Genomic DNA, 24,465 nt, shown 5'->3' with positions numbered 1-24,465 from the left:
ATGGGTTTGAAATGATCAGGGTGTGTTAAAATTCCCTAAACCATAGCATTTTGTAAAATTAACATGTACTCCTGTACTTCTATTTTTTAAAAAAGGAGTATTATAACACTGCAATTTCACTTTTAAGAACTTATTCTGAAGAGACAATTGGACATATGTACAAAGATTTACAGGGAAACCAAACCCAAACCCCATAGTACAATACAGGTGGAATAAATTGTTGTAATACATACAATTGTGACATTGCTTAGCCACAAAAAATAATGTAAAGCAGTACTTATTGACATGGAAGAGTCAGTGCAAAAGCTCACTTACAAAAGCCAAACCATCAAAGATGGAAATTATCACTCAACTTTTCACAAGAATAAAAAATAATTTTGTATGCAATTTCAGTTCTCAACCAAGACCATGCAGCTCTGAACCAAGACCCCATTTACAAATACAAGAAAGAGGTCATAGTAGGAGAGAATGCAAGGGGGAAGACTACAGGTGGGAATTAAAACAATACAAGAATAAAAGAGAAGTCAAAACCACTTCACAAAAATGAAAAACCAGCAAGGAGCAAAAGGTATGACAAATGTAATAGAAAATATAGTGTGGAAAAAAGAATATAGAAATTGTTGAATGCAACAGAATGTAACAAAGAAAAAAATAAAAATTATTGGAAGGAGAAAGGAAAGATGGAGGAAGTCCAATATACAAAAAACAAAGTCCCTGATGATGAAATTCAAAAACAAGAGAACAATATTGAAAACTGTGGTTTTGAACATCTAAAATAATTTCCTGAGATGAAGGAGAAATAAATAGGATGAAAATAAACACAGTATTGTAGAGGAAAATGACCCAATATCATTAGGACCAAAACATTACCAAATAAAACTGCTAGACTAAAACCCATGAAGATTCAGAAAAACAAAAAGTAGTTGCCAACCTGAATTAAGTCTCCCACAAAATTGGGTAACTCTTCCAGTATACCTGTGGGAAAATGTGTGTGTGTGTGTGTGTGTGTGTGTGTGTGTGTGTGTGCGTATGTGTGTGTTAGGGTGTTACTGATTTTTATTTCCAGCCAAGGTGGATATAAAAATAATATAACGAACTGGGCATCATGGTGAACACCTGTAGTTACAGCACTCTGGAGGCTGAGGCAGGAGGCTTACCATGAGTTAGAGGCCAGTCTGGGCTGCATAGTGAGTTGGAGAATAGCCTATACTTCAAAGCAAGACCTGTCTCAAAAAAACAAAAGAGAACAAAATACCAAATGCCCCATGAAGAGTTCAGGTCTTCCACAAAGCAATGGATATAAAAGAAAGACAAAGACAGTATTCTTCAGTTGAGGAAATCTGGGATGACCCAATGTTCTCTGTGGAACAAAAGGCTCTGAGTCCAAAAGCTCATGGCTTTTATTGGTATTAATCAAGGAGGTAGGTAGGGGTCCTAGCAGAGTGTTAGGAAAAAGAAACTTTACAGGTGTCTTGGTTAATTTTTACTTAATTCTGGGACAAAATACCCAACACCCAAAATGAAGGTAGAAATGATTTATTTCTTACAGTTCTTGAAGGTTTCAGTCCATATTTAGTTGGTCCAAGGTAGCTGCAATGGCGGGGGAGCCATTCATGGCTGGCTGCAAACAGCAAGGTGGAAACCAGCAAAAGACACACACACCTTCTTCCCACTGTTACACCATATCCTGGCTTCACCCCTAGGTAGGTGTAGCACTTACATCACCAATCTGAGTGCTACACAATGAACCAATTACAAACGCATAATTACATGAGACTTGGGGGTCACTGACATAAACCATGACAGCAGGCATTGGTTGTAATGAAAAAAAGAGCACTTTTGTACCAGACACAAAGGCCTCCAATTAGCAATTCAAGGACAGCTTGATGTATGCAAGGCTGGTACCTTCACTGCCAGGAAAGTATAATTCTTTCTGAGTCCCATGGCCTCAGCTGAAATGTTATCTCATGTCTTAGCCCTTGAATCTCACAGGCTCTTGCTTGAGCCTCCATTCAAGCCATCAACACAGGGGCTATTCTCACCCGTTTGTTGCCGCTTTACCATTAATGAGACTATTGGTGTCTTAGCCAGACTTGATCATATTATTTTGGCCAATTAAGGGAACATCTGTTTCAATATAGCCAGCTCTGCATATCTCAGTGAATAGGGTTGAAGGAGAGGTTAAGTAAAGATCAAGGCAAGGGCCTTCATCTCTTAGGAGAGTGCAATTTGACGGTCTCCCACAACAAAAGAGAATATTATGGTCTAAGAGTCTAGGGAATGTTCACATAAACCCTTTCTGAGGAAACTTGTAGAGGACATACTCAAGCCACCAAGAAGGAAAGAAAAGAAAGAGAGGGAGAGAATAAGAAAAAGAAAGAAAGAAAGAAGGAAGGAAGGAAATAAAAAAAAGATTTCAGCATAAAGAAAGCAATGACAGGGCTGGGGATTTAGCTCAGCGGCATAAGCGCCTGCCTTGCAAGCAGGCAGTTGTGAGTTTGATGCCTGGTACCAATAAAAATGAAAAAGACCAAAAAAAAAAAAAAAAAAAAAAAAAAAAAAAAAAAAGAAAGAAAGAAAGCAAGCAAGCAATGACAACACATTTTACTGCAAACATAAATAAGAAGATTGGGATTATAGCAGCCAATATCCTGAGTGTTGATGCCCTCCTATTTGGGTTACTGAATCAGTAAGTTGTTAGAAATAATGGAGTGTAAGGAAAAGTCTTATTAAACTTTGGCTTCCATCTTATATATCCTCACTGTCCTTTGGCTCTGGAGAAAACCAGATGACATGCTCTGAGGATATTCAAGCAGACTTATAGAGAAATCTACCTGGGAATCTGTCTGAGAATCTTATGGATCAGAGTGGAAATTAAGACTAAAAAATATAATCAATGAATCAAAGGGCTGGTTTTTTAAAAGGATAAACAAAATAGAAAAGCCTTTAGCCAGACATACCAAAAGAAGGAAAAAAAACCCACCCATATAAATGCAATTAGAAATGAAAAACAGGGGCTGGGGATTTAGCTCAGCAGCATAAGCGCCTGCCTTGTAAAGCAGGCAGTCGTGAGTTCGATCCCCGGTACCGATAAAAAGGAAAAAGACAAAAAAAAAAAAGAAAGAAATGAAAAACAGTGAAATCATGAAGAACTCCAATGAATCCCCAAATATTAATAACTATTACAAAAACCTGGGCTCCAAAAATTGGAGAATCTAGAAGAAATGAGTACATGAATTATCAAAACTGAACCAAATATATAGAAAAACCTTGAACAGTCCAATAAGAGGCAATGAAATTGAGGCAATAATAAAAATCCTGCTAACTAAGAAAAGCCCAGGACCTTATGGATTCACTACTGAATTCTACTAAGAACTTCAGAGAAGATCTAATACCAATACCCCTCAAACTATAATACACTTGAAAAGAAAGCAGTACTATCAATGTCACTCTTGAGAGCTAGCATTATTACCTTGATTCCAAAGCTAGTCAAGAACTCAGCTGAGGGGCTGGGGATTTAGCTCAGTGGCATAAGCACCTGCCTTGCAAGCAGGCAGTCGTGAGTTCGACCCCTGGTACCGATAAAAAGGAAAAAAAGACCAAAAAAAAAAAGAAAGAAAGAAAGAAAGAAAGAAAGAAAGAAAGAAAAAGAACTCAGCTGAAAAAAACTACAGCCCAATCTCTTTAATGAACATAGATGAAAAAAGTCAACAAGATACTAGCAAAGAGAATGCAACAAATCAATGAAAAGATGACATAGTGTGATGAAGTAGACAGTATCCCAGGGACAGCAGAATGGTTCAACATATGCAAATGCAAATAAATTCAATACATCACATAAACCAAAGCAAGGACAAAAATATCACGATCACCTCTACCATGGCAAAAAAGGCTTTAGAGAAAATCCAACATTAAAAAAAGTTGAAAGATAGTGGATACATAACAACTGGCTACAGAGGCTCTCAGAGATAGTCCACTTAGAATTCAACATAATACTGAGTGGGGATCCCCAAACAGAGGGAGATGAATTCCCTTGCCCCAAGAAGAAATTAAGGTGACTTGCCAGCCATCCGAGTTCCTGATGCGGTCCTACCACAGCTTGCCAAGGTCCCTCTGCTGCTTGACAAGGTCCTGCCGCAGCTTGCCAAGGACCTGCTGTGACTTATCAAGCTGTCCAAGGTCCCCGCTGCGTTGACACTGAATTTGGGGGCCAGTGAGCCAAAGGGAGAGCAGAGTTGGCAGAGTGCCTACATAGACCTGTCATGAGTGATGGGAGTAGAGCCACTCCATAAATAGGGGGGCTCCAGTGGAGGACATTCTGGGACCAGGCAGGACTGGCAAGTACAAAGGGCAGCAGCAGCTTCAGTCAATTGCTCCCTTCCCGAATGGGGTTGGTGGAGTGAGCTAGGCTTAGGTCACGTGACCTGGCTGAGACCAATAGGTTATCCTATTGGATAAATCAAGTCCCTACAGTGGTGGTGCACACTAACCACATTAACCCAATGAAATCCAAGAAGTTTGACTGACAGTGCAGGCCACAGCAGCTTGACTGACGCGGAGCAGAGGTGGTGCAAAGAAATGCAGTGCATGTCACTGCAACTTGACTGATCCCCGGTGCCACTGCACTCCAGCCGCCGCTTGCAGTGCCTCTGGGCCGCAGGCGAAACCTATCGCAGAGGGGCCCGGGAGTGACTGGGTGCGCACTGGCTGCCCCTGCCCCTGACCCTGCTGCGGCTGCTGACCCAGAGGGGAGGCAGTGCAAAGTCCGCCGCCACCACTGTGCTCCAGCCGCAGCCAACTGGAGGGGAAGTGATGCAAAGTAATACAGTGCAGGCCAGAGTGCTTGACTAATCTGGAGGAGAGGGGCCAGCATATGCACACACTGCAGTGGGAAGGGTCATCTAGCCAGCACGCTTCAAAGGAGTTGTAAGCAACAAAGAAAGGAACGGGGGCCTCCTGGAAGAAGCAAAAAAGATGGGAAGAGGAAGCAACAACAAAAAGTCCCCAGGTCCCAACCCTGGGAACATTGACCCAGGACAGGTAAGTACAAAGGAGAACAAGACAGCAAACATGCAATATCAGACACAGTGCCAGTGAACATAAAGAGATATATTCAGGACCTCATAGATGAGTTCGAAAGTGAAATATTTAGCCAAATAAAGCAAGATATAAGAAAATTAATTAAAGAGAAACTAAGTACCCCTCAAGCAGACACAGATGGAAGAAGGGAGGAACTCAAACAAAGGCAAGAACCATTTGATGAAGAATATAAAAAAATATAGAATACATGAAGCAGATTCAAAGAGATCACCAGGAAATTAAAAACTCCTTGGAAAGATGGCAAATCAGCTTGAAGGAAACTAAGGATACATTATCCAAACTGGAGGACAATTTTGCAATGTGGGAGTATGAAAGGGAAAACTTTTTAAAAATAACAAGGAAGTAAGCAGTAACAATACAAAGGCTAGAAGATGACAAAAGGATCTATAACTTGAGAATAAAGAATGTAAATGAAGAAGCTGGGATACAAACAATGGAACTACAAAGGTTATTCACAGAATAATTAAGGAAAACTTCCCAAACATAGGAAAAGGAAATGATATTCTGATATATGAGGCATACAGAACTCCAGCCACCTACAACCAAAACAGAGCTACACCCAGGCATATAATGATCAAGATCCCAGATATTCAATATAAGAACAGAATATTAAAAGCTGTTAGAGACAAGAAACAGATATCCTATAGAGGAATGCCTATCATAATAATGGCAGACTTCTCAACACAAACCATCAAGTCAAGAAGAGCCTGGAGCGAAATAGTCCAAGCCCTGAAAGCACATAACCTCCATCCCAGATTGATATACTCTGATAAACTGTGTCTAGAAATTAATGAAGAAACAAGATGCTTCCAAGACAAAGAGGAACTTGGGAGATTCGCAACCACCAATCCAACTCTACAGAGAATACTCCAGGGCATTCTAGAGAGAGAGAAAAGTACTAGGATTCCAGGAACAGTGGCAGAGAGGCCTCAATGAATGGAGCAGAAAACAGAATGAAGAAGATAAGCAAACAACTGATGGCAAACAAGAGAATACAGAAATGAGGCAGAGAAGATTTTATTCAAAACTGATATGATTGATAGTATCAAGTCTGAGAGTATAGGCAACTACACTGAAGATGACAAGACTCTCTGATACACATTCTGGTTTGATAATTGCCAGTTTTTGAAGTTCTATATTATATAAAGTTGTGTTTTTATTAATACTGTTATGTACTGATATATTCAATTATACTATGTCGAATGATATAGCTAATTCTAATTGGAGATAACAAGAGACAACACAGGAACCATGGTAGAACTCTTTGTACAATGGTCTTATACTTTCGTTTCATGTATTTATAGGAATATGTTTTGTTTTGCCATGCTTTGTTTTGTTTCTCCCTCTAATATAGAAAGGATAGAAATATATGTTAAGACTCATGCATGTGTAGAATCTGTAAACAGTTTATGAGAACAGATCTTATGACACATGATGAAATGAACAGATAATTCAAAGAAAAAGACACTAAAATACCCAGAGCTGATCCTGGAGTGTCATAATGTGAAACACAGCAACAGTATTATTCTTTGTTCAGAGTAATTTTAGCCTGCTTGGGTTTATTCAACGTCAATATAATTGAAGATATGGATAACTTCATGTATGTTTAAGTGTATAGGATTGATAACCATATGTCTAAGTTTTAGATAGTTGAACAGAACTGGCTGCAATCTCACTGTTTGAATCCCCACTTTATATACTTCACTTTAGTATCTTGAATAACTATTTGTAAGAAGACAGTCTGTAATCATCAACTAGTGATTTCTTACTGTTTACTTTTTCTTTGAAATTATGTATTATTTCTGTTTTCTGTTTTTAGTCTTTCTTTAAATTTTTAAAAAAGGCACTATAGTACCCAGTGCTGATCATAGAGTGTCATGATATTATAAGCCCTAGACCACCAGAGATCATAGCCTGATATTTTGGGAATCACTGCTCATTGACATAAATAAATATGCCTCCAAATCCTAGGTATCATTTTGGTGTTTCTGCTTGCCACTGAAAAGTGAGGGAATTTGCACCTCTAAAACAGTTAGAATGGGTCCTTTCCTTTAACTCTTTATAGAGGAGAGGAAATATAACAAAAGCTAAAGGCTGCTGATTTGGCCATCCTGTGTCTCGAAGAAAAAAGGAAAAGCCAATATTTTGATATCATGAATCATGGAGAAAGGGAAGGGTACTGGGTACATCAGCTGGAAAAACTGGAAGATACCAGATGGTAGCTATGTGTCCTTTGAGTTGGAATCACCCCAGTGTGATAGTGTGTTCCCCACTGTTGATGTGGGCTGAATTCTTGGGAGACGTGAGCTACCAGGAAGCCACTGGCTGCTGCTGTCACTGCTACAAATACAAAGAGTTTCAAGGACACTGGGGCTCAAGCTGGGAACTAGTAGTAGAACCTGAGCTAGCCTTGGTCTCACCATTATCACTTTCTGTAGTAGGCTGTTGGGATCTCCTGAGGGGAAAAGGCCTTTGATATCTGGGCTGAAATCTGGACAGGGGCACCCACTCTTCTCCCTGCTGTTGGTCCTCCTACAGTAGTGATGGCACAACTTTTAGAGACCTACTGCCACACTGCAACCAAAACCCACTTATTTATGGCAAACTGCTGAAACTACACTTAAACTAGAATATTGAAGTATTAGTTTAGAAAAAAAACCAACTCTACATTAACATCTTTTGTCTTAAAAATATAACTTGCATGCGAGTTTTTCCATCACAGCACTATAGAGTATTGCTGCTTCTCCAGTAACCTTTACAGGTTTGTATAGAAGATAAAGAGTGGAATAGGTTCTCTCACTGTTCGATAAATTCAGTAATATTTTTGTTTTTCATTCCCATTTGGTTAGGCTTTGCTATTTTGGAAGTTTTATCTTGTTTTTTAATTTTAAAGGAAAAAAATAAAACAAAATTTCAAAACAAGATAATGAGAACAATGGTTAATACATTGCATATTGTCATCTTTAAATTTATTATTCAGAGAGGGGCTGGGGATTTAGCTCAGTGGCATAAGCGCCTGCCTTGCAAGCAGGCAGTCATGAGTTCGATCCCTGGTACCGATAAAAACGAAAAAGACCAAAAAAAAAAATTTATTATTCAGAGAACAAAATACTGGCATTTAAGTATCCAAACAATATTAGCACAAACCTTTCTTTTCAATGAACTAAGAGAAATAGTATAACTATCTTACCATACCATTTTTTTTTGCTTTCCCTTCCTACTTTTCTCCTTTTCCCCATCCCAGTTTCTCTTTCCTTTTGAAGTCTCTTCCCATTTTATAATATCTATTGTACATTTTGGATCTTATTGACTCAGTTTCTCACACTAGGGAGGTAAAACATTTACACATGTGCAACTGGTTTATTTCACTTATAAATATGGTCTTAAGTTGCATCCATTTACCTATAAAAGACTCCAGTTTCAGAGGGCTATCAGTTAGGGGCACAGGCACCTGCCTGGCAAGTGCAAAGTTGTGAGTTTGATCCCAAATTAAAAAAAAAAAAAAAAACCAGAAGTCTCTAGTTTGACCATCTTTATGGCCAAGGAGTACTCTATTGTATACGATAACCACATATTTTTTTATCCATTCCTCCTTTGATGGGCATTTGTGTTGTTTCCAATATCTAGCAATTACAAATTGTGCTGCTATAAACATGGGTCACATACATCACTGTGGTATAATGTTTTAAAGATACTCAAAAAGGAAATAGCTGGGTCAAGTGGGACCTTTAATCCTAGTTTTTTGAGGAATCTCCACACTGATTTTCAGAGTGGTTGTACCAGTCTACACTCCCACCACGAGTGGGGAATAATAATTTGACGGAATACTCTTAGTATTTCCATGTCTGCCGGTAAACATTCATGGCTTCCTATAGCAACTGCAAAATAGAAGGGTGAATAGCTCATGTTCTCAAGAAGGGAAAGTTTTTAGCAATACAACTGGTAGGATGTTGCTGAAAGTACAGCAAAATGTTAATGGTAGAGTCTAGGTAGTGAGTACATGGGTGCTCACTATAATGTCTCTCAGGTTTTTAAAAAATCTACTTTTAACCTTTTTGGCTTTATACATACAGCAGTTTCTATTGAGAATTGTTTTGGTCATTTTTTTGTTGTTGTTGTTTTGGTCAGTTTTATAGGATGTGATATACATAGTTCTCATTTCATTATCATCCACTATCTGTAATTTCACTTTTTACTTATTCTTTAAACCAATCATTACTAATATAGGTAATAATAAATTTATAAGATGTTAGAGTTCACTTAGCTATTCATTTACTAATTTCTGAACTTGTGGTAAAAAGTTGATAATATGACATTTGACTTTAGAAATTTGAGATAAAATTGAGAAATACCTTTCAAAAAATAAATCCTGACATGAGACATTATGGTAGCCATTGCTGATTTATTATGATCTTGTTTTGAAGTCCTGTCATGCTTTTGTTCTTCTGTTTTGATTGGTTCTATTGTGCTGTGTTTTATTTGACTTTATTATGTATAATGGTATGGACAACTTTTATTAGGAAAATAATTTATTATAGTAGCCATTGTTCATTTTCTGTTATCTGGTTTTGATGTCCTGTAATGCTTTCATTCTTTTGAATGGTTTTACACTATTTTGTTATGTTTGATATTATTGTGTGTGAAGGTGTGGTCAACTATTTTGAAGAAAACAAAAGACATTATGGTAGCCACTGTTGATGTCCTGTTGTCTTGTTGTGAAATCTTGTGTTGCTTGCATTGTTCTGTTCTGATATGCTTTGTTCTGTTTTGTTTCATTTTCTTTTGTTTTATTCTCTTTAAAATAAAAAAATACAAAACTCCAGAACTCTGAACAGCTCCACATCCACCAAGACTTGTTTTGTAGTTTGAATCTTTTGATGTATCATATGGAATTAAAATTGATGAGTTTCTAATCTTCACTATGTTTTTCATATTTGTCTTTCTTCAAAGTTAACATTATGTTTTCTTCTGTCTTAACTGAAAACACGGGAAGGCACAGATTGCAGGAATGGAAACTAAGAAGAACACTGAAAATTTTCCCTGACTGAGTTAAAGAAAAAGTAGGAGAATCCAGTGCTGGCAACAGAGTTGCACACAGCCCAGTGTGAAACAGCACCTTTGAGATTAGGCAACGAGTTGACCACCCCTCTGCTGAAAACTCCTCTTCTGGAGCTGGAGCTGACTACAACAGACAGATCTAGCCCAGACATAGATTTGGATCATGTCCTGAATCCCATATTCAGCATCAGTAACACCCTGAAGCCAGTGAAGATGTGACATCACACAACTGAAAGTGACAACATGGAAAATTGTCTGGGAGATTCCAGACATGAAGTGGAGAATCTGAAATCAGTGAAAAGACAGAAGCTTCAAGCAAAGTGGAGAAATATAATGTCCCACTGAACAGGCTTAAGATGACGTTTGAGAAGGTGAACCTACTCAAAGCAAGATTCTTGGGGCCCAGGTGGAAGAAGGATCTCTGTTAATGATTTTCTGGATGACTTGGGAATAGGCCCAGGTCATTTGCCATCCTTTGCATTCAGTCCAGAGAATAATGAGAGTCAGTGAAATCTGGAGCTCCCACACCTCAGAAACTTCCATAAAGGATCAAATGGCCAAATACCAGGCAGCTATGTTCAGCCAGCTATACAAATGAGATGAATGCTAGTGGTGGTGAAATCAAAACTCATAAATTGGAGCAAAAGGAGAATGTACCCCCATGTCCTGAGGTCTGCATCTCCCATTAGGAGGTAAAAAGGATTTCTGCAACTGAGAATAGACTGACAGTCCATTCAACCCTTGCTGAAGATGACTCCTGTAACTCTCAGGATAAGAATGAGGCACATAGCTGGGGATTTAGCTCAGTGGCATAAGCACCTGCGTGGCAAGTGCAAGGTCATAAGATCGATCCCCGGTTAAAAAAAAATGAGGCACAACCACTTGTGTCCCAATGCTGAGTGCAGACGCTAAAGCCTTCAGTCTTTCTGAAAGCTCCCTTCCCCAGACAGTGGAAAAACTTCAAGCACTTGCCAGAGAGACCTGTGCTGAATGTCAAAAGATAGTCTACTTCATGGAGTAGTTCCTGGCCAACCGGCAGGTGTTTCTCATCTGCTGTTTCCGATGTTCCTACTGCAACAAGCAACTTAGTCTAGGGACACATGCATCTTTACATGGGAGAATGTACTGTAAGCCTCACTTCAATCAACTCTTTAAATCTAAAGGCTTTGGGCACAGACCACACAAGGATCTGTGGGCAAACAAAAATGAAACCGAGGAGCCCCTGGAGAGACTAGCCCAACTTCCAAATGCAGTGGAAACCCAGGAGAGCCCAGGGGTAGACAATGCCCCCATTGCTAAAGTGGGTGCTGGCTGGGAGTATGGAAGCCAAGGCCTCCTCTCACCCAGAAAAGGAAGACAAGCTGGCCAAGAGCAAGAAGCTGAAGATCACCTGGCCTGCCCCAGCTGAACTCAGCAGCTTCAGAAGAACCTTGGAGGAACAAATCAAAGTATCTAAACCCAAATGGCCCCTTGAGGATCAAGTGAGCAAGCCAGAAGCTCCTGAGAATGTAGATTTAGATCTGAAAATGCTGAGATGGTCTTCCTCACTGAGGGAGAGAAGCCGTTCCTTCACCATCGCAGCTTCATTTCAAACCTCCTCTGTAAGACCTCTCAAATTTGTCCCCACCTATCAGAAACAAGTAGAGCATGTCAGACCAGAGTGAGGAGTTCAAAGACCAGGAAGAAAGGAAACAAGTGAAAAATTCCAGGGTTCCTGAGAAGAATAGAAGCCTGGAGAAAATGGCCTGGCAGAATAAGCAGTCTACCAGAGGAGAGGCAGGGAGAAGTAGGACAATTCATAGTTTTGAGATGAGTAGTGAGAATTTTGTAGAAAATGGTGCAAACCTCAATGATGATCATAACAACCTTCTCAAAGAGCAGTCTCCAGTCTCCCAAGACTCCAAATTGGTCCACTTTGCAGATAATACCTCCACTAAAGAATTCACTACTCAGAATCAGGAATCCCAGGATATGGGATGTTGGGAGGGAAAAGTGATCAAACAGCTGTTTGTAGAAGAGATAAAGGAGAAATCAGTACTGTGATGAGGATGAGGATGATGAAGAACAAACTGCAAGGTACTGGACCTTAAATTCATCTTAGTGTTAGTAGGCCTCTGCCCTTTATCAAAGTGATACAAGAAACGCAAATCCTAACATAAACTGTCATTTTTGTGGAAGCAACATTAGATATGAATTCTTCCTTAAAAAAAAAAAAGCAAAGAAACATACTGCAGGAACCCAATTCTTGTCAGGTGTGGCACTGCACACTTGTAATCCCAGAGCTCAGGAGGCTAGCCTGAGTTACATAGCAAGACCATGTCTCAAAAACAACAAAAACAAAAACAAAACTCCAACTCTAAGTGTTAAAGATAACATTTCTTAAATCTTAAATTTTAGCCATAATGATATGCATAAGGGAACTATTCCAACTGATATAATCCAGATTCTACTGTGTTCCCAAAAGAAAATATTAAAGTAGATAGATGACTAGTAGTACACTTTTACACTACAGATATTATTGTGGAAATAAGAGAACATACATGAGATTTAAAAGTCTAAACATGATGAACAAATGCACTTTAATATAAAGGGCACAATTTGTATATTTTTAAGTGAATACCAATTTGACTTTTTAGTATAAGTTGTTAAGAGATCAAATATTTAGTCTTCTAAGATTTTTAGGTTAATTTTATTACTTTGATTTTATGGGGAATTTATCACTTTGCATCCTACTTTTTACATCTTGAATTGAATTATTGAGGTACAAGATAGCTATCTTTTCAGAGTATCTTTTGAGACAACTGAAGAACCAACCTGCAAGTCTTCCCAATAAAACATGCTGCCCTCCACTAACAGGAATCCAGGCTTCCCTCAGCAAAGAATTGATCACCATAAGGAAATTTAGGACTATACCTGCAGTCTCCCTGATTCCAGAAGACCCAGCTGTGTATGCACACCTGTGCTGATTGTCTTTACAGCTGTGTGTGTGTGTTTGCTGGTGACTGAACCCAGGGCCCATGCATCCAAGGGGAGAGCTCTACCACTGGGCCACATCCCCAGCCCATCCTTGCTGCTTTGAGCTCAAACATTTCATCCAGATTCCATGGAACTACAACCTCAAACTCTATATATACATAGCCTTCCTTCCAGATATTCGCTGATAACACTCTGATTTCAACCTGCCTGTACATAGACAGAATTAAATCTAGTCTTTCACATGGTCTCCAGATATTATTTGTGCACTGTTAATAATTACATATATACAGTAATTCCCTGACATATGAACAAGTTCCATTCCAGGAGAATGTTTGTAGTTGATTCATTCGTAAACCAACAAAGTGAGTCTTGTGCAGTACTCTTGTGAATCTTACACAGTACACCTCTGAAAGTTTGCAACTTGAATGTTCCTAACTCAAGGACTTACTATGTGCAGAATATATTTGGTGGTGGGTAGTACTAGTGATGGAACCCAGAACCGTCACGCTGAATTGCATCCCTAGCCTTTTTTTTCCCTCTTATTTTATTTTAAAGAGGGGGAAAAAATAAACAAACAAAAAGCTCAAAAAAAAAAAAAAATCCACAGACAAAAAAAGCAAAAGAGACAAACAGCAAAAAACCCAAAACATAACAAACAGCAAAAAACCCAAAACATAACAATATGGCTTTTAAAACAAGATAGGAATTTAACAATGGTTGTTATCTCTGCATAGTTATCTTCAAAAGTTGCTTATATTACCAGATATAGACATGCCAAATGGATCTAAATGTGTAAGTATTAACTGTTCTATTCTGAGAACTAATGGAATTGGTAGTACAATCATCTTAGCTATTATATATATATATATTTGTATCTTTCTTCTTTTCTCCTTATCTATTTTCCCCCTTTGAGCAGTTTCTTACCCTTTCACAATATTTACTGTAGATTTTAGTCTTATTTATTCTTTCAATTTCTTATCCCTCAGCCCTTTTTTTACTTTTTATTTTGAGAAACGGTCTTGTTACTAAGTTGCTCAGGTCAGGTTTGAACTTGCAACTTCCTTGCCTTACTCTTTCAATGTTTTGGGATTACAGGTATGTGCTACTACATCTAGGAAATCATTATATTCTTAAGGTCTTCCACTCATAGAAATGATTTCATACCAACACAAATGACAATCATAAAAATATTGTCTGAAACTCACCTAACTTTTATAACCCAATGAATATGCAAACAGGTAAGTTTACTTCCTAACCAATACAAATGTAGGATCTTGAGAAACACAGATATGGAACCAAGTTGAATGAGAGCTCAAGGATTTTCCAAATTTTCCTAACAAAACATTAGCCTCTCATATGACACTTGTGGAAATGCAGCAAGATTTTGACAGTGATAGAAAGTTTATGAATTAAATATAAATTCTTTATGTAACAGGCCTCGATAGAATGTGATGAAAATAGTTCAAAAAGAATTCATACTATTATCTCATTTACAGTTTTATTCCAATAATCCATAACTGATGACCAATCAGTAAATTCCTTCCTACACTAACACAGATTACATTATGAATTTTCTGATGAGTGTATTGCATTCTTCAAATATTAAGTTTCTTACAAGAATCAAATGATTTAATGAATCATGAATAAGGTCTTTGCAATGTTTTTATATCATAAATTTTGCAATAGTGAAATAGTGATAGCTATGAAAAATATCCATCTTGACATATTTTATATAGTCATAGCAGTTATCAATAGTGTAAATAATCTGGTGTTGAGTAAATTTTGAGCCGTGGCTTCAGATGTTGCAAGTCACAGATTGTTAACACTGTGAATTTTCTGTTTAGTGAAATATGGTGACTGAAGATGTGGCTATTCTTCTCACATTCATAGGGTTCTGATCAGTGTGTTTTCTATAGCATGTAAGAGTTTCTCATATTATTTACATATGTAAGGTTTATTGGCCAGTATGCATTCTCTGATGTGAATACTGGAGAAAGAACTTTCCACATTCTTTACCTTGATATGGTATCTTTCCAGCACAGATTTCCTGACATTAAGTTCTGAACATGCAAAAAGTCTTTTCACATTCCTTACATTTGTAGTGTTTCTCATGAGTTATCTTGTGTCAAACAAGATATGAAGTCCAAATAAGTCTTCCCACATTGCTTGCTAGTACGAATTTCTTGCCAGTATGAATTTGTTGATGTCAAGCAAGGTATAAGCTCCAGATGTAGGCTTTACCACATTCCTCACATTCATAGGGTTTCCTACCAACATGAACATTCTGATACCTGGCAAGATTTTCACTATGAACAAATGCTTTTCCACATTCCTTGTGTTCATGTGATATTTCCCCACTATGAATTTTCTGATGTTTAATCAGGTGTGAGTGACAATTAAAAGCTATTCCATACTCCTTACATTCATAAGGTTTTTCCAAATTTTCCTAACAAAACATTAGCCTCTCATATGACACCTGTGTGAATCCTCTCATGTTTAATTAAACATGAATGCTGAGTAAAGGACTTTCTACATTCATCAGAATCAGGATTTTTCACTAGCAAGAATTCTCCAGTGTTGACCAAGGCCTGACCCAAAATGAAAGGTCTTTCCACATTCTCTACATTTGTAAGATTGATCATCAGTATGAATTTGCTTATGGACACTAACTTTTGTATGATATCTAAAATGAATGATATCTAAAAGCTTTCCCACATTCCTTACATTTAAAAGTTTTCTCCCCAGTACAAATTCTCTTAGGACCAGTTTGAATTGAATGCAATCTAAAAGTCTTGCCACATTCCTTACATTCATATCTTTTCTTACTAGTTTGGGTTGTTTCATATTAAGTAAATTCTGAATTGGGAAGAAATGTCTTTTGATATTTCTTATCTTCATAGCACTTGCCACGAGTATGAATTAACTTAGGTCAATTAGGGTCTGAGCTAGAAATAAAAGCTTCTTCAAATTCTTTAAATGCATTCAGTTTCTCTCCTGTACTGAGTCTCTGATGTTGATTAAAAACTGTGTGCTTGTTAAAAATAGGCATTTTTTTCCCATAGGAGACTATAACCAGCTTGAAATACTTTTCTTGATTTTCATGCTGTATTTGCAACTGTCCTTTGTCATCTTTATCACCTCTCAAACATAAATCTTCAAGGGCATGATTTCTACAAATTTCTAGTACTTCCCATTGGAATAATTCTCTTTCCAAAGTGATTGTTTTGGGTGATAACTTCTTGACTTGATACCTAGACTGTAGGTCTGCATTGGTTTCTGTGAGGAGACAGGTCCTGAAAACAAGGTGCAGTGGATGAAAAACAAACAAGAGAGAGACAAAAGTTACGGGATCTGGTGAGCGGAGGCACAGTCTCTAGGATTGAGTTCTTGATCATAGTCTCCCTGGTTATTTATTAGCCTTTTCTTTACAAAAAGCAGAAGTGGGAAATGGGAGGGATAAAGTACAGATAAGTGAGCATTTAATTGTTTATCCCAGGGACCATCTTTGGCTATGTTTGGCCTTCATGTCTACCATTCTTTTGGACACATCTTAACAAAACATCTGCTGCTGTCCCAGCAGCATTGTACTGGGACTAAGGTCCTGCTTTCATCTCCTTTATACTATGCTTAGTAAGACTTCCTTCAGAACAAACAGTCATGTGGCCCAGCAGAGCTAAAGTCTCTGGAGTAACAAGATGAAATTTATGACCTAATCTTTCTCTACAGGTCTGAAAGAGAGAAAGGTAAACTTCCAATGTGAAGCAAGGAGAAAGTAGGTAAAGTTAAGAAAAATTCAAGAGATAACAGTAAAATGAAAACAAGGCCACAATTTTCTGTCTGAGGATGAGAGGGGGAATGAAGAAATTTATAAACACCTACATGTAAAAAGAGAGATGAGAAGGAACTTGAATGAAACAATCCATAAAGCAATGGCTGGAGTAAAAAAAAAAAATGGGTGAGCAATGTGAAATAAAGTGAAAGTGTTTTTGGACAAGGCTGGCTTTATAGGTCTTAGGCCAAAATGTTCTTACTCACTGAAAGGATACTGCAAAGCAGTATACTTTAGGTGTTATTGCCTCATTTATCACCTGGGCTATTATTTATAATGATGGATGCTTGGTGCCTGCTTAGCATTCACTTACCTGGGCAAGGTCTTCTCTTGTCTAATCTCTTAGAAACATTCAGGGCTCTTGCCCTTTCTCCAACAAGTAGAATACACCTGGCTGGTATATGCAAAGTCCTGCCAGAAGATAAAACATAGAAAATGGCCACATGGGTATGGCTTCCAAAGTTTACATATGATCCTTTGATGATGATTACTGTGACGTTTAGAAAGCATAAACTTTTCCCCCAGAAACAATGTCAGATTCCTATAGATATAAAAGACAATTCAACAATTGACAATGAAAAAGGCGCAATTTCTGTGGCTACATTGTGAACAGTACCCATTGAAATAAGATTGTTGTAGTTTTCCAACATCACAGCTCAGTAAAAATTTTCTGTTTGAGATCCAGGCACTCCCACTCCTTCTTAGAGAAATCTACAGCCATATCCCCAAATGAAATCAGCAGCTACAATGAGATACCCAAATAAATATTAATGATGAATTTTTTTTAAACAGAAACCCTCTTGCTGCAAGAGGAAAGGCTGTATTGCAGGGCATGGGACATACAATGGACAAAACTTTACAGTTGCCTGTCTGTGGGACAGGAGGAAATAACATGGAAATAAGTGACTAAAGCTGAATACCTACAGGCTTATAAAAACTCATTGCTTAGTGACAAAATCCCTATGAGCTTCACATAACAAATAGCAAGGCATTATATTAAAAGCTTTGAGTAACAGACAGTATATATACAGTTTTCTGTGATACCACTAAGAGGACACTCCAGCCTGGCTAGACTAACTCCAGATTTATTACATGAGCAGAACTGGGAGTTTTGTGAGCTGTTCATTTTGTTTATTGTTTTGCTTTGTTTTGTTTTTGAGACAGGGTCTTGCTCTAGTCCAGGCTGGCCTTTAACTTACTATGTAGCCTATGCTGGCCTCAAACTCACAGCAATCCTCTTGCCTCAACCTCCCAAGTGCTGGGATTACAGGCATGCACCACCACACCTGGCCTGTGTTTGCTTTATGCAGCCAATATTTTGAGATGTATTTCTTGTCAGGTTACATTGAAAGAATTCTTGACAGATATGCTAAATGAATATTACTTTCTGAGGAGAATGGATAGGGTTTAAGGCACTCTACTAAGCAGCTGACAATTTGTTCATGTTTTGTTAATGATCTTAATCCCTCCTAATTTTCTGGATAGAGTTTGGCTTCTGCAAACTCCGTGTTCCCTTATGCATTCTAACAGCATCACAAGATGCCACATAGTGAAATGGATACCAACCAAAACCAGCTTCCATGCTAATTGAAACAGCCCACTCTATGGAATAATAAAAGCTTTTATGTACTGTGATCCTCAAACAACTCAGTTCCACCTTGCTATATTACAATTTTGACGCGAAAACTCTGTAATATTCCAAGTATGGAAACAGACTTTCCTTCTTCAGCGTTGTCAGAACTGGACACAGGAGACACTGAATGAATGCCCTCATGGAAAGATGTGGAAATATTCGGTGAAGAAAGGATGAAACTAGACTATTTCACATTCATAATTTACTACTATGATATGACTGATATAAGTAGTTTAAAGGTCACCATTAAAATGTTCATATATGGGGGGCTGGGGATTTAGCTCAGCGGCATAAGCACCTGCCTTGCAAGCAGGCGGTCATTAAGTTCGATCCCCGGTACCAAGAAAATAAATAAATAAATAATTAATTAATTAAATAAACTGATGTTGGTAAAATTTAAAAAAAAAAATAAAATGTTCATATATGATACAAATGGTATAATTTTGCATATAATTCCAGTTCACATAGGCCATGATTTTAGATTCTAGTAATTGACCAGCTGTTTTTTTTTTTTTCTTTCTCGGTGAAACAGAGTCCTGAGAAAATGTGATAAAGGGAAAGACTCATAACAAGCTTTCCTTAATACATTTCAAATGCACAAATGAGGAGAACATTTGTCTCCTTAGTAGGAAAGCCAGAGGGAGTCTGAGAAAATCCTGGTCCTACCCCAAACTAAAGCAGGGTGGGGTTTCAATCCAAATGGTTGTATGAAAATCATGATCTGGATCAGAATATGAGATGTAGCCATAATGATTCCCATAAATGTCTCCTACACCTGTATAAGCCAGGAGTTCTATATTCCCAGGGTTATTTCAAGGATAATGGATCTCTCCAATCTGGGAACCCACTGTACCTGCATAGAGTATTCCTGAATATATTGCTCTTCCATGACTGTGTCTTGTTTCCCACTTCACACCCATATCTTTATAATACCTACTGACTCATACTTACCCAGAGTGTCCAAAAAGGCTACACCACAAAAATAGAGAGGTAGTTTTTGAAGTTAAGTAATCCTGACTAGATTTACCATGCATTCAGTGGTATGACTGAAATACACAGACTTGCTAGGGTATATTGGGGCACAAACAGACCTGTGCACATGGAGTATTTAATCAAGCTGCACTATTAATTCCCATTAATCTCAAGGCCCTGGCATTCTCTTCTTCCTTTCTGCTTTCTTGCATCATCTTTGCAGCCTCTTCACACAATATAAAGTCTTGAAGAAAGTGAGAATATGGCTCTGATTCCTTTTCACTCTAAGATGACAAAAAACATACTAAGCAATATTCTGTATGAGTATTTTGTATATTTTACTGAGAAATATGAAAAGTTAAGCATAATAAAAGCAGATACAAAAGCATTATAAATAGCCAGATATATAGTGATATATAGTATGCATATATAACTTTATGATATATAGTATGCATATATAACTAAACTTTATGCTCAAGCCACCTGTTAAAATCTGTTATCCTAATTTAAAACATTAGACAACTGATCACTCTCAAATTCATTAATAAGAAATAGCGTAAGTTTGCTGAACCTAAACCTTATTCATTTTGCCTATTGTTTTTCATAGCTCTTTGAATTTCTGGTTTTTCATTTTGTTGAATGAATTATTTGGGCACTGCCCTATGCCACATATCATGCATTCTGTCCCCTGTTTTATTGACATTGAGCAGCAAAATATCTTTTGATGAACTGAATTCTAAGAATGAAGTAAAGATGGACTTTGGTGAGTAGTTAGTTTGGCCAAGAAAATACTTCAATTAAAAATGAGCTGAGCATGTTAGCATATAACTTTAATTGTAGCACTCAGAAGGCTGAGGCAAAAGAATCAGATGTGTAAACCCATCTAGGAAATTTAGTGAGACCCTGTCTCAAAATAAAAAATTATAAAAATGATGTGGGGATATATCTCAGCATGAAGACAGTGAGTTCAAGCTGCAGTACTGTTTTTAAAAGTTATATACATATAATTTTATATGTATCACACATTATATAAATTTTTTATATATTATATAATTATATTTTATATATACACACATATATTCCTTCAAGAATGCCCTACTTATCAACGTCAGGTACAATGTTGAACAGAAATTACAAAAGTAGACATCTTTGTTTTATTTTTGACAGAGGGAAGTCTTTCTCTATTAAATATGTTAGTTGTGGGTTTTTCTTAGATGCCTTACATTAGATTATGGAAATTTTTTTATTCTTCGCTTTTAGACTGGATTTGTTTGTTTCATCATGAAGGAGTATTAGCTTTTTTTCTCTCTATTGAGACGATTATGTGCTTTCTAATGGTATGACGCATTACATTAACTGATTTTTGGATAGTGAGTCATCATCTTTGCACTCCTGGGATAAATCCTGTTTAGTCATGTTATATAATCCAATTTCTGTGTCACTGATTTGATACAAGTACTGTATTGAGGATTTCTGCACACATATTCTTTTGAGATATTGTGCTAGTTAATCTTAATTGTTCACTTAAACGGACTGAAACTCCTGGAGAAGGGCCTCCATCATGGGGTCCCTATACTCATCTGTGGATTAATCCACTGATGTTCATAGGTGAAATGCTATTAGAATTTGAGTCAGTGGGGGCAGCCTTTGGAGGATGTATCTCTCCTTGGTGTTTTTTATACTTTGATTCGTGGCTGTCATGAAGTAAGTAGCTTGATTCCATTACCTTCCATATTATGATGTTCCTGCATTGGAGTTAGCAAACTTTACACTGAAATTTCTGAAACTGTGAGCTGAAATAAAATTTCCCTTTTAGCTTGTATATGTCCCAGCAACAAGAAGCCTAATACAAATAACATATACAAATATGCTTTAATGGATTTCAGTATCTAGATAACATTACCTCATAAAATGAGCAAGAAATTTGACTGTATTCTTTAACTGCAGAGGAGGCACTAGATGAATTCAGAGCTAACAGTCTGAGTCCTCCTTGACCAATTTAGGTTCTAAAAGGCAAAGAAAACCTAACTATACCAGGGGTAAAATTATTTTAAAAATGTTCTTCTAAATTTGATCAGAAAACCAAAAAACTATCCTTGCTTATTTTCCTTTTTCATAAGAAACCACTAGTGATAATTATTCCAAGAATAATCTCTTTCCTTTTTTTATGGTCTTTTTCAGACAGGGTCTCGCTATACAGTTCAGGATGGCCTTGAGCTCAATTTATAGCTCAGGCTGATCTTGAACTTGCAGCAATCCTCCTGCCTCAGTCTCTCAAGTGCTGAGATTACAGCCAAGCATCACCACACCCAACTAGGAAAATCTATTTCATGCCATGAAAATAAAACTAGAAACACTATGACTAAATATATATAGCATTTTGAAAACTGTGCCAAAATTTCTCTGTGTACCAAAAAACTCACCAGAAGACATCAGAGAAGATGAAAATTCTCACCCAACATTCCAACATGAAAAAAAAATTAATGATGTACAAGACTAAAGCAACACCACAAAGACAAATACCAGAGGTCAGGAAAGGAACAGTAAGGGAGATGACTTAACATGCTAGAGGCCTTTTATTCCATCCACAGTACTTTGATAAAGAAAGAAGGAAAAACAAACAATTTCATACACCTGCAGTAATCTCCATGTGCATGGACCCACACGAGCACTCCATCACCACAATGTCTTCTTACTCAGTTCACTCACACCTGAACTTGACCAACAGAGTGTATCTGCTTCTACCCGTCTTAGACTCGTTGTCACAATACTAAGACCCCCCTCAAATAAAGGAACTTTCTACAGGGATTTGCATCATCCCTCTTAGGTCTCAAAAGGCCAAACACTGACAGGAAATTGCCCAGGGTATGTAGTCTCAGGAAAATATAGTCTAGGGCCTGAACATCCTTTGACAACCAGAACCAAAGACCCTCACTTTGAGGCCTATCTTAGATCTCCATCACTGTGTCAATACATATCAAAATAATCTATATTGAGGCTCAGGGTTTCAGTCCACAGTGTATTGGTTTTATGGTCCTGTGGTGAGGCTGAATATTATGACAGGCACTGTGGAGGAAAGCTGCACCCTGATGGCAAATGGGAAGCTGAAAGAAACCCTAGGCTAACAGTTTCCCCTTATGCCTTTGTCCTAACTGGGATTTCACCCTACTGGATAATGCCACGCGAGGGAAGACAGCCCTTTAGTTTCCTGTCCCACATGCCAGTTCTCTAGGAAACCAACTGCATCCAGCCCGGAGATGTGAACATCTGTGTGAAAGTGATGCAAAATTTTCAAGTACTATCTCTAAACTGAGATAGAGTGGCTGGCTCTCGAAGGGTGTCCCCATACACAAGGAACTTGTGTAAATAACTTTACATATACAATCATATAGCAAAGGAGACTATTTGAAGTCTGCATCTCAAAACTGTGTCTATTATACCATGCATAGTTTCTAAATATTTCAAAAAGGGAAAAGAGACAGTCCTTTAAAAATGTTGATTACACAGAAAAGTTGAAAGGGTTCTAGTCCAGGCTGGACACTGTAGCTGGTAAAGCCAAGGAGCTCGTATCTTCCCCTCCCTTAGGAATCTACCTCTGGCGCCAAACAAAGACCAATGGGCTACCTGTGCATCCCTAATGCCCCCCTTAGGTTCCACCCCAAACCAAGGCTACTTATGTGCCTCACTCCACGTGTTCCACGGAGAGATCACGACCCTGGGGTGGAGATGGCGCACCCCTAGCGGAGTCGGGGGAGGTCTCTCCCCGCATTCTCAAAATAAAGTTCATTTATATTTCATACTTCGTATCTTTTCAGCCACCGCCGGTCCCCCCACAGTTCTATCAAAAGTTATGTAGTCAAATGTGGCTACGTTGCTCTAGATTTCCAGCATCACATTCCTATACAGCGTCCTCTAAATATTTTTTTTAAATTGTAGCTAATACTACTGGTTTTGAAACAATCTCATGTCTGAGTATTTACCCAACAAGGGTCTGCTAAAGAGCACAGAAGAAAAAATGCTTGTAGGGAGGTTCATGGCCACAACCCAAAATAGGCACTCCTTAACTAAATATTATCTTGTTTAAAAGGAATACTGATTTTGAATACTATTCTACAACGAATGTTTGAATATTAAATTTTATATAAACTACTATGGATGTATTATTTTATCAGTTAGCTCATCTCAAAGATCTTTCACGAAGACATTTTTTATTAGATTTAATTTGAAGAGGAAATGAAACCTTTTAAAAGGGTCCAGATTTTTCCACAGTTACAATTTTAACCACCTCTGCAGTGATCTACACTCAGGCAATAATATACACACTCACACACAGACTCATACACAATCTCTCCCCACACAATCGCTCAGCGCGCACATACTGCCGCATTACTGTCTCGACCCCACAAAACTATTCATAATGCAGACCTCACGTCTCGCTCATCCACATCAATCTTACTCGGACATAGCTTCCCTCTCATCCTAACTCCCCTCGCGGTTTCCCACACACACTCATTCCTTCCTCGGCCCACACTCACTCGGAGGACTGGATTCGCGGCCGACTGTTCACATTCCCGAGCCGGTTTGGGTCTCTCAAACGCTCAGGTCCCACAGTTGCGATCGCTCATTCAGCTTTCACGCTCTGTGGCTGCCAGCCTCACGACTGTGTCCGGAATTTGAGAGTAAGGGAATTCCAAGCAGATTTCAGGGTTTAGTCAGTATAGTCACGTCGGCCAACTCTGGGAAACAGCACCTCCAAGGCCACTTTGGCTACACCTACGGGATCCCTGGCGAGGTTTTGGACTGCATTTCCCAGAAGGCCCTGCGGCCAGTTGTGTACCTGGCCAAACCCTGGGATCCGCAACCGCGCTAGATTTATCCTGAACCAATGATAGTTTAC

At 38.2% G+C, this 24,465-nt stretch overlaps 1 long non-coding RNA gene and 1 pseudogene across 7 annotated transcripts in view; one reads left to right on the top strand and one right to left on the bottom strand.

Annotated features, from left to right (window-relative positions):
• The window catches only part of LOC106027109 (uncharacterized), a 45,629-nt gene extending 21,190 nt beyond the window's left edge, over positions 1-24,439 (bottom strand). For 2 of the 7 annotated variants that reach the window (XR_010048470.1, XR_010048473.1), the window contains exons 1-2: positions 24,104-24,439; positions 17,277-17,374 (exon numbers count right to left, since the gene is read on the bottom strand). This is a non-coding gene — a long non-coding RNA (uncharacterized LOC106027109). Of the gene's footprint in view, positions 1-1,547; positions 1,622-17,276; positions 17,375-19,687; positions 19,853-24,103 lie in introns of all 7 variants that reach the window. The other 5 variants (XR_010048467.1, XR_010048468.1, XR_010048469.1 and 2 more) reach the window with 4 other exon arrangements.
• Positions 10,387-16,111, top strand: LOC100719866 (LIM domain and actin-binding protein 1-like; annotated as a pseudogene).
• Positions 24,440-24,465: the final 26 nt, after the last annotated feature.

The sequence above is a fragment of the Cavia porcellus genome, unplaced genomic scaffold (genome assembly GCF_034190915.1).
Source record: "Cavia porcellus strain 051 isolate PalLab524CR breed Dunkin Hartley unplaced genomic scaffold, mCavPor4.1 scaffold_7, whole genome shotgun sequence".
NCBI lineage: Eukaryota > Metazoa > Chordata > Mammalia > Rodentia > Caviidae > Cavia > Cavia porcellus.
Note: the sequence above shows the minus strand (reverse complement) of the source record. Positions and strands in the feature narration are given on the sequence as shown.